The 13,333-nt window shown below is 31.5% G+C and overlaps 1 long non-coding RNA gene across 1 annotated transcript; it reads left to right on the top strand.

Moving 5' to 3' along the window:
* Positions 1–10,314: 10,314 nt before the first annotated feature.
* Positions 10,315–10,959, top strand: LOC107860531. Its single transcript, XR_001671565.2, has 2 exons — positions 10,315–10,723; positions 10,816–10,959. It is a non-coding gene; the product is annotated as an uncharacterized LOC107860531 (long non-coding RNA).
* The last annotated feature ends 2,374 nt before the right edge of the window (positions 10,960–13,333 follow it).

Here is a 13,333-nt window from a genome sequence, read left to right as displayed (position 1 = left end):
AAAAGGGAGGTTGGAGAGGCGCAGGGAGGGGAGAGAGATGGCAGGTCGCCGATGGTTCCGGCCTGATCTGGCGGCTTGAGGGTGGTCGATATGGTCGGCGTTTTCACCGTTGGTGATGTTGCCGGTGGCATATTTCTCAGTCGTGATGTCTGGTTTGCCAGTGGGTCGACGGGAAAGGAAGAAAAGGTTGGATCCGGCGAGATTTGAAATTTTCTAGTGGATTTTTGATGATTTTCGACATTTTTTTTATGAATCTTGCCGGAAATAGGACGGGATGTGGTCAATGTAAAAGAAATAGAAAAGAGGGGAAAAAAAGGGCACCGGGAGTGGTATTTTCTGGCCAGATTTGGCCCATTTTCCGGCTGACATATGTTGTGACGTTGTTCGCCGGTCATTGGTTTTTAAATTTTCAGTTGCGTTTGGTATCAATTTTGATCGAAATTTGAGAACGGATGATAGTCTATGGTGATTTCAGGTGAAAATTTCGTCGAAAAAAAAAACAAAACCAACTATTGATTTTCTTTCTATTCTCTCTATCTTTTTCGTCACTGGTTTAACCACAATTTTGTACGTCTGTGTATCTATGTGTGTATGGGTGTGTGAAATCAGTGTAGTGTATAAATTGAAAGTCATAGTATGTGATCATTCACTATGTGTGCATATAACAGTGTATCAATTTTCTTTTCATATGCTTTTCCCTTTCTGTTCTAAATTTTAACTTAACAGTAATAACACAATATTTTCATTCTTAATACGTCTATATTCAAACATATAAATATTCGGTAACTTAATCATATAATATATAATATCAGAAAATTCATGTAATTAATCAACTACACATGTCGCATGAGATCACTGAAACATTTCCATTCATGTTTGTTCATAATAAAGTTTGCAAAATATATGATACATAGAACCTGTGATGAAGTAAGAAATCGTCCCCGAAACTCGAATGAAACTCAAAATTCAACTCTATGCTTTTATTCTCTCCTTTCCTGATCTTTTATTTGACTCTGTGTTTTTCTCTTTTTTGATCTTTTTTATTTTGTCTGACTTTTGATACAGTGTCTGATAATGTCCCGTGTAGAATGTACGTTCTCCTTTGCTGATGTTGAAGAGTCTTTTATAGAGGGGATTCTTGGGAAGAACATTTGAAAATAGGGAGGGGGGTTGAGGAAGTTAAGCTGAAAAAGGAGAGAGGTTGAGTTAAGATAGGATTGGGTAAGATTGGGTAGTTATATTAGGATAATGATTCCCCTTTTTTAAAAAAATTTAAAATAAATAAATTATATATAAAATAATAATAATAATAATAAATATATTAAATAATTAATTTTTTTATACTTAAGAAAATATAATAAAAATATAACTAACCTAAAATAAAAATATAAATAAAAGAAAATAAAACTACTAGCTTATTTTTAAAAAAATCTAAAGTAAAAGAAAAATATAGTTTTTGAAAAATTTTCATATTATTTAAAAATAAAAATAAAAATATCCTAAAATGTAACTTTATTTTTTGAATGTTTTTCACAATTTTTTAAAATGAAATCTATTAAAACATAAAATAAGAACTAAAGATAACATTGGATAAAAATAAAAATATTTAATACCAAAAAATAGGTTAAGACTCGGGGAGGGTCAAAAATCACGTGTCTACATCAATATTTATAAAAAAAAATATATTAATTGGATCACATTTGTAGATAAGAGATAGCCTTGACCTATTGTTTTAGTTGGGTCTTCAGCAAGAAGAGGTCTAGGAATTTATACTAATTAACCACTGTTATAAACTAATAAAGAATAAAGAAGAAGAGTAGAGAGAATAAAGAGAGTGATTCTTATTTCTTCTCTTGAGAGATGAGAGATTATATGATTGTCAGTACAATGAATAAAACCCCTCTATTTATAGGGGAAATTTACTCCTAGTCTGAGTAAAAGACGGATGCTTCAAATCCTAATAGATATCAAAGTAGATCTTGATAGATCCTGATATACGTTCACTATAATGTAAATACATTTATAACACTCCTTCTTGAATGTCTAATTGGTAGATAATGTGCCTCGTTAAAACCTTACTAGAAAAACCCAGTAGGAAAAAAAAATCTAGTGAAGAAAAAAGAGTACACATCTCTAATAATATGCATTTCAGCTGCCTCATTAAAAACCTTACAAGGAAAATCCAGTGGGACAAAACCTCGTAAGGAAAAAAGAGTACAACGCGTATTAACTCCCCCTAATGAGAACGTCCTTGAACCTTTGTATCCCGATCTTGTACACCATCTTCTTGAAAGAGGAAATTAAAGGAGACTTGGAAAATAAAACAATCACATTGTCACTTGAATTAATCTGTTGCACGTTACTATCACCATTCTTTTAGAGCTCATGTATGTAGAAAAGTTTTGATGAAGTGTGCTTCGCTCTATCTCCTTTTATGAATCCTCCATCAAGATGTGCTATGCATGATGCATTATTTTCGTATAAAATTATGGGTAGATTGTCATATGTCACACCACATTTTTCTCGAATGAGATGTATCATGGACCTCAACCATACACATTCTCAGCTTGCTTCATGAAATGCTATTATCTCAGCATGATTCGATGAAGTGGCTACGATAGACTGCTTTGTATATCTCCTACCACCACATATGAACACATAGCCTATTTGAGATCGAGTTTTATGTAGGTTAGATAAGTATCCAAAATTAGCATGACCAATAAGATCGGGACTACAAACTTGCTAACAAATTAACTAAAAAAAGGCTATATTAGGACTTGTAGTATTTGCAAGATATATTAGTGCATCAATTGCACTAAGATATGATACTTCATAACCAAGGAGTTTCTCATTTTTTTCTTGAGGTCAGAATAGATCCTTACTCAATTTTTGCATGTTTCTCATTTAAGCAAATACTCTATTGCTTTTGAAAACTCTCCAAGAGTTTCAATAATATTCAAATCATCAAATTATATCTTATGAAGGTAATAAAAAGTTTTCCAGAAACTTTATATGCTTCAGGCATTTTGAATCCTTTAGGGATTTTCATATGGATGTTTGTCAAGTAACAATATCCAACATGTCAAGTGCGACATCTTCAAGTGTGTGGACTGCAAATCAAATAAATTTTACGCTTACCAAATTGCATCATTTCAGGTCACTTGATAACTGTTTCTATGTCAGCATGCTTAAATTAACATAGAATTCAGATCCACATAATCTTTTACAATATTGAGCCAATATTGTATCAAAGATATTGTCGACGATTTCTTATTTTGTATCGATTCACAATCTAACATAACATTTTGAGATCTCATCACTTTATTATTTTCAGGTACCTAAACCTCTCATAAGGTTTCATGAAGTATTATGTCGTAGGTTCTTCAAGAGAACATTGTCTTCTTATCATGATTATTTTCTCCTTATCCTTTTCAAGTATTATTTCATTTGGAACCTATTAGTCTACCACACTTCATGCATGCGTAGATTTTGTCCTTTAGGAACACAAAATAAGAGCACTTGCGCTTACTATAAGATGCTTTCGGTATTTGACTTGAATTATCTTTTACATGAGGATCTGGTGATAATTCCTAACATATTTCATAGCGCTTATAATCTCCCACTTATGTTAGGAAAACTAACATACATCCTCTACTTCTTTGAGGAATCCATCTTTGTGCATTATGATATATGCATTAATCGTATACCGCACATCAAAATTATTAGATGGAATAATTGGTTCCCGACCTTGAACCAATTGAGAGGGAAGAAATAATCATAATTTATTGGTCTAATGCATACAAGTGCTATTGCAATATATCATATTTCAGACCAATACATGAAGTTTTGTTCTCATTAACAATGGTTTAGATATTTATCGAAGGCATTCAATGCTAAACCATCATCATCAAGATGAATTATCTTGATTACACAATCTAAAAGTCATGCTTAACTCAATTTTATTGAGCAAGCAACTTTATGAATGTCAAACTGCAGCTTGACAATAAATGTATATGTGATCATCTTATTGATGCATCATTTTAACATATCACATGATAGATGAACGGGCTCTTATTCACCTTTTATAATTTTCAGATTTGAAGGGATCCAATCCCAATATTAGTTGGTCTAACCAACTTATCATGAGAACAAACGATATAAACAATTCTTGAAGAATCTTCTAGTTCTTCAATACATGCACATCTTCGAGACGTCACAATCGTTCATATCAATTTATGAATTTTTATTCTAGTAAACACCAAGTTTACCATGACATGTACTTTTTCTTTAGTAAATTTCAGATTTACTATTACATAAATAAATTTTAGATTTACTACTTCAGAAGTAGATTTCAAAAGTATTCAACCTTTTTCGGAGGTGAGTTGTGATACAATCACAATCAAGTGCACGTTTGCATTAATGAGTTTCTCATTCCCCAGGAATGGAATATAATCGTGCCTTAAGCCTATCAAATTATGATAGCTTTTATCCTCTTTCAAGATTTTGCTACTTCGGAAGCAAATCGAGACATACATATGATGTAGAGAATTTTTTTTCTCTAGCATATCTTATAATTATATAAGCGTGTGAAAATATCATCACTTTTGATGATCATTATCATCTTGTCCCTCCACGCGTATATTCTTGTATTCAATCACTTGTCTTCTTTCGGATATATTATGCACTGCTACCACATACACCTCAAGAATGAAGTAAGTTGTCATATTTTAGACTTATCATATATTGCTACCACATTCACTTCATGGAATGAAGCATATTCAATGGGTCGAATTTCATGACTTTTCATCAAACACCCATTATTTTGAATTAGCCATCACAGTATCCTCAATATGGTGTATTGAGATTCAAACTCAATATTTGATCCATATAAAGGCGTCTTAGGCATGAATCGATGGGACTTGAACCCAACATATTATCATCCTTTTTGATAATATTGTTCTTTAGGAATAAATTTAAAATATAAATGGTTCCAAACCAATTATTTTTTCTCAAATCCAATAATAATTATATTAGTAGTAGTAAAAGAAAGATAACATAAAGAATTACTAACCTTGAAATCCTTTAGATTTATAATCTCACCTTGTTTGACAGAGTTTCGTGCTGATAACATGTTATAAACTAATAAAGAATAAAGAAGAAGAGTAGAGAGAACAGAAAGAGTGATTCTTATTTCTTCTTTTGAGGGATGAGAGATTATATGATTGTCAATACAATGAACAAAACCCCTTTATTTATAGAGGAAATTTACTCCTAGTCTGAGTAAAAGACGGATGCTTCAAATCCTAATAGATATCAAAGTAGATCTTGATAGATCTTGATAGACATTCACTATAATGTAAATACATTTATAACAACCACAATTTTAAGCAACAGAGGTCATATTTGCCAAAAATATGTTTAGTCTGAGGTACTTAACCAATGCACAAGAGAAGATCATCATTAAATGATGTCATTCCTTTTTATATATTGATTTATGCATAGTATATTAATCTATAGTATTAATAAAATATGTTTAGTGAAAAAATTATTCACATGACACGATACCAAATTGTGTAATATGCACCAATTCTCAATACAATGACACAAATACAAACAACTCAAAAGATTTAGGATACAACCTGTTAAAAGGAATATTATTGTACAAAGAGCATCAAAGTCAAACACAACCAAAACTATCAAGGAACCTATATGTCTTCATTGAGATGACAATTTATAACATTAGCAGTTTCTCTCCTATTTTCCTGAATCAAAATAATCCCATTAATAAATGATTTAGACAATTTAAGATTATGCAGTCACATGGGGTAGGACCATACACTTACTTAGCCAAGAAATGGACCATAGTCAATAGGAGATCATATAATAGGAAACAGAGTCATGTGCTCCATTAGACAAAGACATTTTGCTAGTCTTATAGCCCATTTGATACTGCATTTAACTCTTCCATGTGGCTTTCTTTAATTCTAATTGGATATCACAAGCAACTTATTTTTAGGCTTTTCCATTAAGGCAGGTAAGGGTGTACAAATTGAAAAATTAAATCAAATCAAATTGAGTATAATAACCGACATATCTATATCTATATACATGGAAAAAGATTTAAAAATGGTATAATGATTTCTAAAATTATTTATTTTTGCTTTGTGTTTAAAGTTGTTTTTAAAAAAAAAAATAAAAAAAATTGGGGGTAGGAGAATTCAGATAAGTAACCAACTAAGCTACTAAAATTCTCCTCCTTTTGTTTTTTCCTTTTTGGAGATCAAAGTTGGGGTTAATTATGCTCTCACCGTTATAAAACTAACATACACACACACACATACATATATATATATATATATATATATATATATATATATATTTGCATTATGGCATACGAGTATGAAATTAGCGTGTACCAAGCCTAAATTCATTACTCATTGAAATTCATCATTACCACTTTCGAGATTTGGATACGGAGTTGGGTTTGACAGTTCCAAGCTTCAAATATGTATGTATATTTGCAAGTTTCAAATTCCAAAACAAGAATTTAAAGTTGATACGAAACGGCTAAATATTAAATGCTACTATAATTTTAGACTATTCTTTAAAAAATAACATGAATACCAACCAGTTTGAAAGTAATTACACTCTCTTCCACTTTTTTATTTACTTTACTCTCTCTCCCTAATAATATATATAATATAACCGACATATACATAACATTCTGTGTATATGTTGAGATTTTTGTAATATGTTTAGGGAGTTGGGATTTTTTGTAATATTGGAAACATAAGTTTTGTATTTGTTTAATTTTTAGTTCTTTAAACAGTGATGCTCCAAGTGGCCCATCGAAAGCGGGTGATTGAAACAAAATTAGCCCACTGGAAAAAAGGGCCCAATAGTACTGTGGATGGACATTTAGCCAATGTTGTGTTTGCAGACTGAAAATTGGGCTCTGCAGCTGTTTTCGATTCTTCTAATATCAGTTCAAAATTGAATGTAGTTGTCGTATTAAAGTACCGTTAGATTCAACTTTCAATATATTTTTATGTTTGCATAAAAGAAAATAATGTGGAGGACAATTGAGAGAATCCAAGTATTTTTGTTCCTAACAACATCTAATGTGATTTTGATGTGACTATATCACCTATGAGTCCTAGAATTAGGTACAGAACAAGCACGGTTAAAGTTTATCCGCACCCGATAAATACATCGAATTAATGTAATTTATCATGACTGTGACTAAACGACGTAAAATACATGTTAATTAATCATGGTTAAGTAACATGAACTCTAAATTCAAACACATGGCATGCATGTGTTGGCTTGATGTATACACCGAGTTTGGGTAAATTTTACCCAATAAACACCTACATTTTAGTTTCATTCGGTGTTCGATATTTATGTTTAGGCTCAATTGAGTAGAATTCTTTAAATTTACAGGGTTTCAAATCCGAAATCTTCCAAGGACGTAGATATCTAAATAATTTTACGTTAACTCGTGTTGGTGGTCTATACTGAAGTTGACAAACTTTTAACTTGTGCGGTTCCTATTTTATCAACTTTGACTACTTTGGAGTGTGTGATGACTTGTATATATTGATTTGACTTGAAAAAAGAAAGCACTACAACCATGGGGCCAGATGAAATCTTATTTGTCCAACATTTGCTTGCATAATACTCACAATATTTTACTAAGAAAATTTAAACGAGAAACAGAAAACTAGTCATGTCCTAAATAAATTAAACAATTAGAGAGTGATAGAAAAGGGAAAAAGAATACTCAATAAATTGACCTATGTCTTGGTGTACGTTGACCTTGCTTCTTTCATGACATCCAAACATTAAATTTTTCTATAGATTAAAGTCCACCATGTCATAATTCATCTCTATAAAATCAAATAATTGAATCATAGAGATGATGATAAGTGGATCCTTTATTTATTTTTATTAAACTATACCACGAAATAATATCGTAGCGGTACTTGCATTTTAAAAAATAATTTTGTAATATTTTCCATGCATTTATTCTTTTTGATTGGTCACATCACAGAAAGATAACTAGCTACTTTTTATTACTAGTACTAGAACTAGCTAGCTAGTAGTATATGTTAAAAATTAAATAAGGTATACTTATCGTGTGGAGAATAACAAATTAATTAAAGAAAGAAAGAAAAAATGAACTAGATCTACCTGTTCGTTAGATCAAATATTTTTATTTTATTTTTTTTGCAATTACAAAAAGTATGAGACGGCATCCAACTTGTGTCAAGTTGCATCAATCAACGCCAAGTTTCCTAATTTAAGCAAGCAATTTCATTATCAGGGTCAATAATTAAAACCGTGCTTAGGTGTCGTATTGATTTGATGACTAATTACGACAATTTTAATTTATTCACAAACAAATAGAGGAAAAAGCTAAATTTAGTTGCCTAAGATTCTTTGTTTACTGGTCCCAAAAGCTACTAATGAAATTCAGAAATCTTTTAATTTTATTTTTTTCTGTGGGCATCACAAGATGGGTTGGGTAGGTAAGAAACAAATTCTGCCTTGTGAGTCATAATTCAATTTAACCTTCACTAAAGTACAATCATGTTTCTCTTTAATGAAGGACCTATCAACCTCAAAATCCCATTATCATTAAGATTTACTAACGAGTACCTTCTTTATTCACTTTATTTCAATTTACTTTAACTAATGCATATCATAAATCATAATTATATTAAACTACCTTCACCCACCCCTCCTGCTTTTGTATCTACTTCTATCAGTCGAGCAGCTTCCATATTTGTATGTTATGTGTATTTAAAAATCCATTAATGCACGCAAACAATTTTTGATATTTTTTGAGATCGTATCGGAAGTGATCCTATATATCATAATATATCTTTTACAAGTCGGATATTTTCTTTGTTTCAACTTTTGGTGCTCATATGTCAATTACTTAGGGGGCGACACCTAATTAAGATGTAAATATTTAAAAATTGTCGATTATTTCGTCATTGAATTGGTAATATAACAAAACTAAAGGAAAAGGGTTGGTACAAGGATACCTTAGTGGCTCATATGTACGTAAAGTCCCTAAAGTTTGTAACGTGCATGACCAAAATTAGCGAATGATATAATGTTAATTCAGGTGAATTTAACTTTAATCGTGTGTCATTGTAGGTTACGAATGAATGAAAGACAATTACATAAACTACGTATAGCGCATCGCGTGGGCGGCCTTCAAACATTTATGTGAAACAGAAATGGGTGAAAAACTTTTAAGGCTCATTAAGGTCGTTTTCCACCATTGCCAAACACATTGTCTCGATGAATCAAATGTTATTACATGTGAGGCCTAATTTTCTGTTTGTCCGGAATCTGGTGCAAACGTTAGAGTAAAAAAAAAGATTTTGCTCCTCTTCTAATTTTGTTTAATACTACAATTAACTAGTAATTTTGCTTAATGCATCATTAATATGTCTAAATAACAAATCATTTAATTTTGTAATAATTTACTACACGAAGCATTTTTTTTCTTCTTACATCTACATGGAAATAAACTCAATGGGAGGACAAACGGTTTGTCTACGATGTTTTAGTATATTTTATACTATAAGTAATGATATTGCATATTTTGATTAGACTCTAGTACCTTATTCTCAGCCTTTGATTAGAAATAATAGACTAGAACTTTAATCATCATATGTGACTGTGAGGGCCACATGACTGTAATTAAGCTTGTATAGTAGTATTTTCTTTTTTCTTTTTATTTATTCAATATTGACTACATCTCTTTTAAGCAACAATAAATACAATGACAATTTTACTGTATATATAAATTCAATATTTAGAAAAATACAATCAGATTGTAGTTAATATTAAGAGAAAATTAAAAAATAAATAATAAATTATCTCAAGTGGACATCAAAAAAGTTGACGGATCAATGTGTAACACACATATATATATATAGCTGCCCATTCCATAGAAGTCCACCACCCTTAACCACTAGGAAATTATAATGTAATGAATTATTACTAGTGATATTTTACCAAAAAAGCATTAGCGGCAAATCCTTTTAAAGCAAGCTAGCTAGTTTGATACTACGTGATTAGAAGTTGGCGCAATCAATTCATGAAAACGATCATTATTATATATAGAAGAAAAAAAAAAGAAATTTACTTGAGATTAATGAAAGAACAGTAAAAACACTGTAATCAAAATAATTAACAGTTTTAAAAGGTCTAATTTTAATTATCCACAACAAATTAACTGAAAGATTAATAATTTGGTATCATATAACTTTTTCATAGAAAGAAAAAAGGTTTATTGTGTTGTTATATAAATATGCCTTCTAGGGTTAGGGTTTTCCAGCTAAGCAATAAGAGAAGCTAGCTAGGTGTTTTATCATAATTAATATTCTCTTCCTTCCCCTATGCCATATTGTTTGGCAGGAGCGAAGAGATGAAAAAAGTTATGAGGAGAAATGACTCCTCAAGAAACTCTACAAATTCGTCCTTTACAGTGAGGACAGTGAGATATGTAGAGTGCCAGAGGAATCATGCTGCCAGTGTTGGCGGATACGTTGTAGATGGGTGCCGGGAGTACATGCCAGACAGTACTTCCGGCACCCTAAATTGTGCTGCCTGTGGCTGCCACCGAAACTTCCACAGAAGGGAAGTGGAAACTGAAGTTGCTTCTGATTGTACTTCTGCTACTTCCACTACTACATGAAGTGTAAGTTTTGATTAGGATTTGTCTCTATGTGTGTGTGAGTTGAAGGTGTGAAGCTAAGGGATTTCTAATTTCCTTCTCTTTTAATTTGGCAGCTTGTTTTATATATGTGTGAATAAGTTGTGAGATCGTTTGTAATGATTTGCACGTTGATGGAGTTTCAAGAGTGAACCGTTTATTTATATGTAATAAATTGGTCCTGCATTTAGGGGAGAAAAGATGTGTTTCTGTTTTGATTAGACTTGATGGTCTATTTCTCAAATTCTTTATATGTGATGTGTTTGTTAACTGTTAAGTATGACATAAGCATTTTGTGTTGTTAGCTGTCTGAGCCAAGCAAATATTAGGCACGATTGAAGAGTGAGAAAGGGAGGCCGGCCGGCCGATAAATGTTTTAATTAGACACGGCATATATATAGAATGTTCATCTTTTTTTATATTTATATTGTAGATGATAAAAATTCTTCGCGAAAATCTTGTCAAAATTGGTTTCCTATCAAAATAAAGAGCATATAGAAGTTGCCTTGATGGTGTGATATCATGTATTTGGGTGATTTTTGGTCAGTCTATGGATAGAGCAATGGCATAAGTGTCAAATTTTGCTCAAGTGTCTCTACATATGTTTGATCTCCCTTGGATTTGTATCCTCAACCCTTAATAATCTTTAATTTTTGCGTCCCTTGAATATATCTTATCAAGTTTTTGTTATAATAATCCTACTGATACTGATCCTTCTAGAAAGGTTGAATGAGGAGATTGCAGAAAGACTAACGTTTGGTGCTCTTATTACAACGAGAACAACTATACATGCCATGTTCTTAATATTGCATATATGTGGCTGAATAAGTTAAAGCACAGTTGTGTGATATACATTCTAAGATGGAGTTAGGTATTATTGAAGGGAACAAAGCTTTAGGTAAGTGTTATAGTTTAATCAGGTATATGTCAAATCTATGAATTTATAGAAGCCTCACAGCCGCATGTTTTTTATGGAGTTCCATCACTTTCTTTAATTCCGATACCTCATTGATACAATGGCTTCCAAATTTCAGTCTATATGCGGTTCCATTTATCGCCGTTGCAAAATCATCTCCATGTATGTAATCTATAGGTCACAGATTCAAACCGTAAAATCGATAAGTCACTAGTGCTTTACATCGAGGTAGATTACCTATATCACCCTTCAATGGTTGATCAGCTCTTCCCGAAGGCTAGGTGAACATGAGATACCGTATATATGCACCAATTGCCCTATAAGCTACGTACATATGTATAAAACATGATGTATTTCTTTGTCTGGTATGCAAACAAAGTTTCATATTAGTAGCTAAAAAGAATGGGAAGCTACATATAAGAACTTAATTAGTTCAAGGGGAGAATTGTCGGGTGTGCGAATAAAAGTCTCATGTTGATAACTAAAAATAATGAAAAGCTACATATAAGGTGTAAGATATCTTAATGGTGGGAGACCTTTTGGAGAAAACTGTGCGCGCTTGGTCCAAAATGGACAATATCACACCATATAAGAGTAGCCCAATATTTTTTTCTCTTTTGTATATGGTCCTTACCGAACTCTAAAGTCCATTGTCGTTCATGTTATATGAGGAGCTAAGCTAATTAACTCATCGGATAAAATATTGTGGTGAGTTTATTTGTTTGATGAGATTTAGTGTGCCTTTCATAATTGATCATCCTATATATATGCTCTAAATTCAAAATCGGATCACGATATCATCAAAATCAGTAAAATATAATGAACTAATCCCCCCCCCCCACCCCCCCCAAAAAAAAAAAAAAAAAAAAAAGATCTCTGACATTACACCTAGTAAACATTAGAATATCAACTATGTGGACGATCAAAAATAGCCGCAGAAGGATCGTTAATTCGAAACTAACACATTAAATATGCATGTGCAAGAACTAGACTAAATATATATACATTGAAACATGGTTGTAATAATAATAATATTATTCCAGTTCGTTTTATTTCTCGCCTTCGTTTTTATATGACTATTATGTTAATATTCTTTCAAATCCAGGCACTGATCGCGAAGTTTAATTTGTAGCGGCTAGTTCGTAAACAAAATATGTTTTCTTGAGTAAAAAATAATACTAGTCCATAAACTTGTGAATCCAAGACTCAAAATTGAGTTTAAATTTAAAAGATCTTTCTTTATTTTCAGATCAAGAACCAGTGAAAAAGAAGAAAAAAAAACTAAAATTTTCAAATTTGTATATATTGCAATTGATCTCAATGAGACAAAATCTGAAAACAAATCAATTCGAATAAAATAAATCAGTAAAAAAATTCCTTGCTGTGGTCATATAAATTAATCACCAAATTGAACCAACAATTGGATAAATTTGAAGAGGGCCTATCAATGGATTCAAACCCTCAATATGATTAACTCGTACAATAAATTAGCAATCCGCCGCTTTAGTCCACTCAGCCATCTCTCCCAACTGAAAAAGATATTTACTACATGAGATATAGCATATATATGTCTAACATATTGTTCTATTTTCCGGGGTGAAATAATCAATCTAAAATTTAAATTTGTTGGTTTTCTCTCGATATTCCAATACATTTTGATTGGTCGATTTACCTTTATC

Source organism: Capsicum annuum, chromosome 2 (assembly GCF_002878395.1).
Source record: "Capsicum annuum cultivar UCD-10X-F1 chromosome 2, UCD10Xv1.1, whole genome shotgun sequence".
NCBI lineage: Eukaryota > Viridiplantae > Streptophyta > Magnoliopsida > Solanales > Solanaceae > Capsicum > Capsicum annuum.
This window is presented reverse-complemented; position numbering and strand designations above follow the sequence as displayed.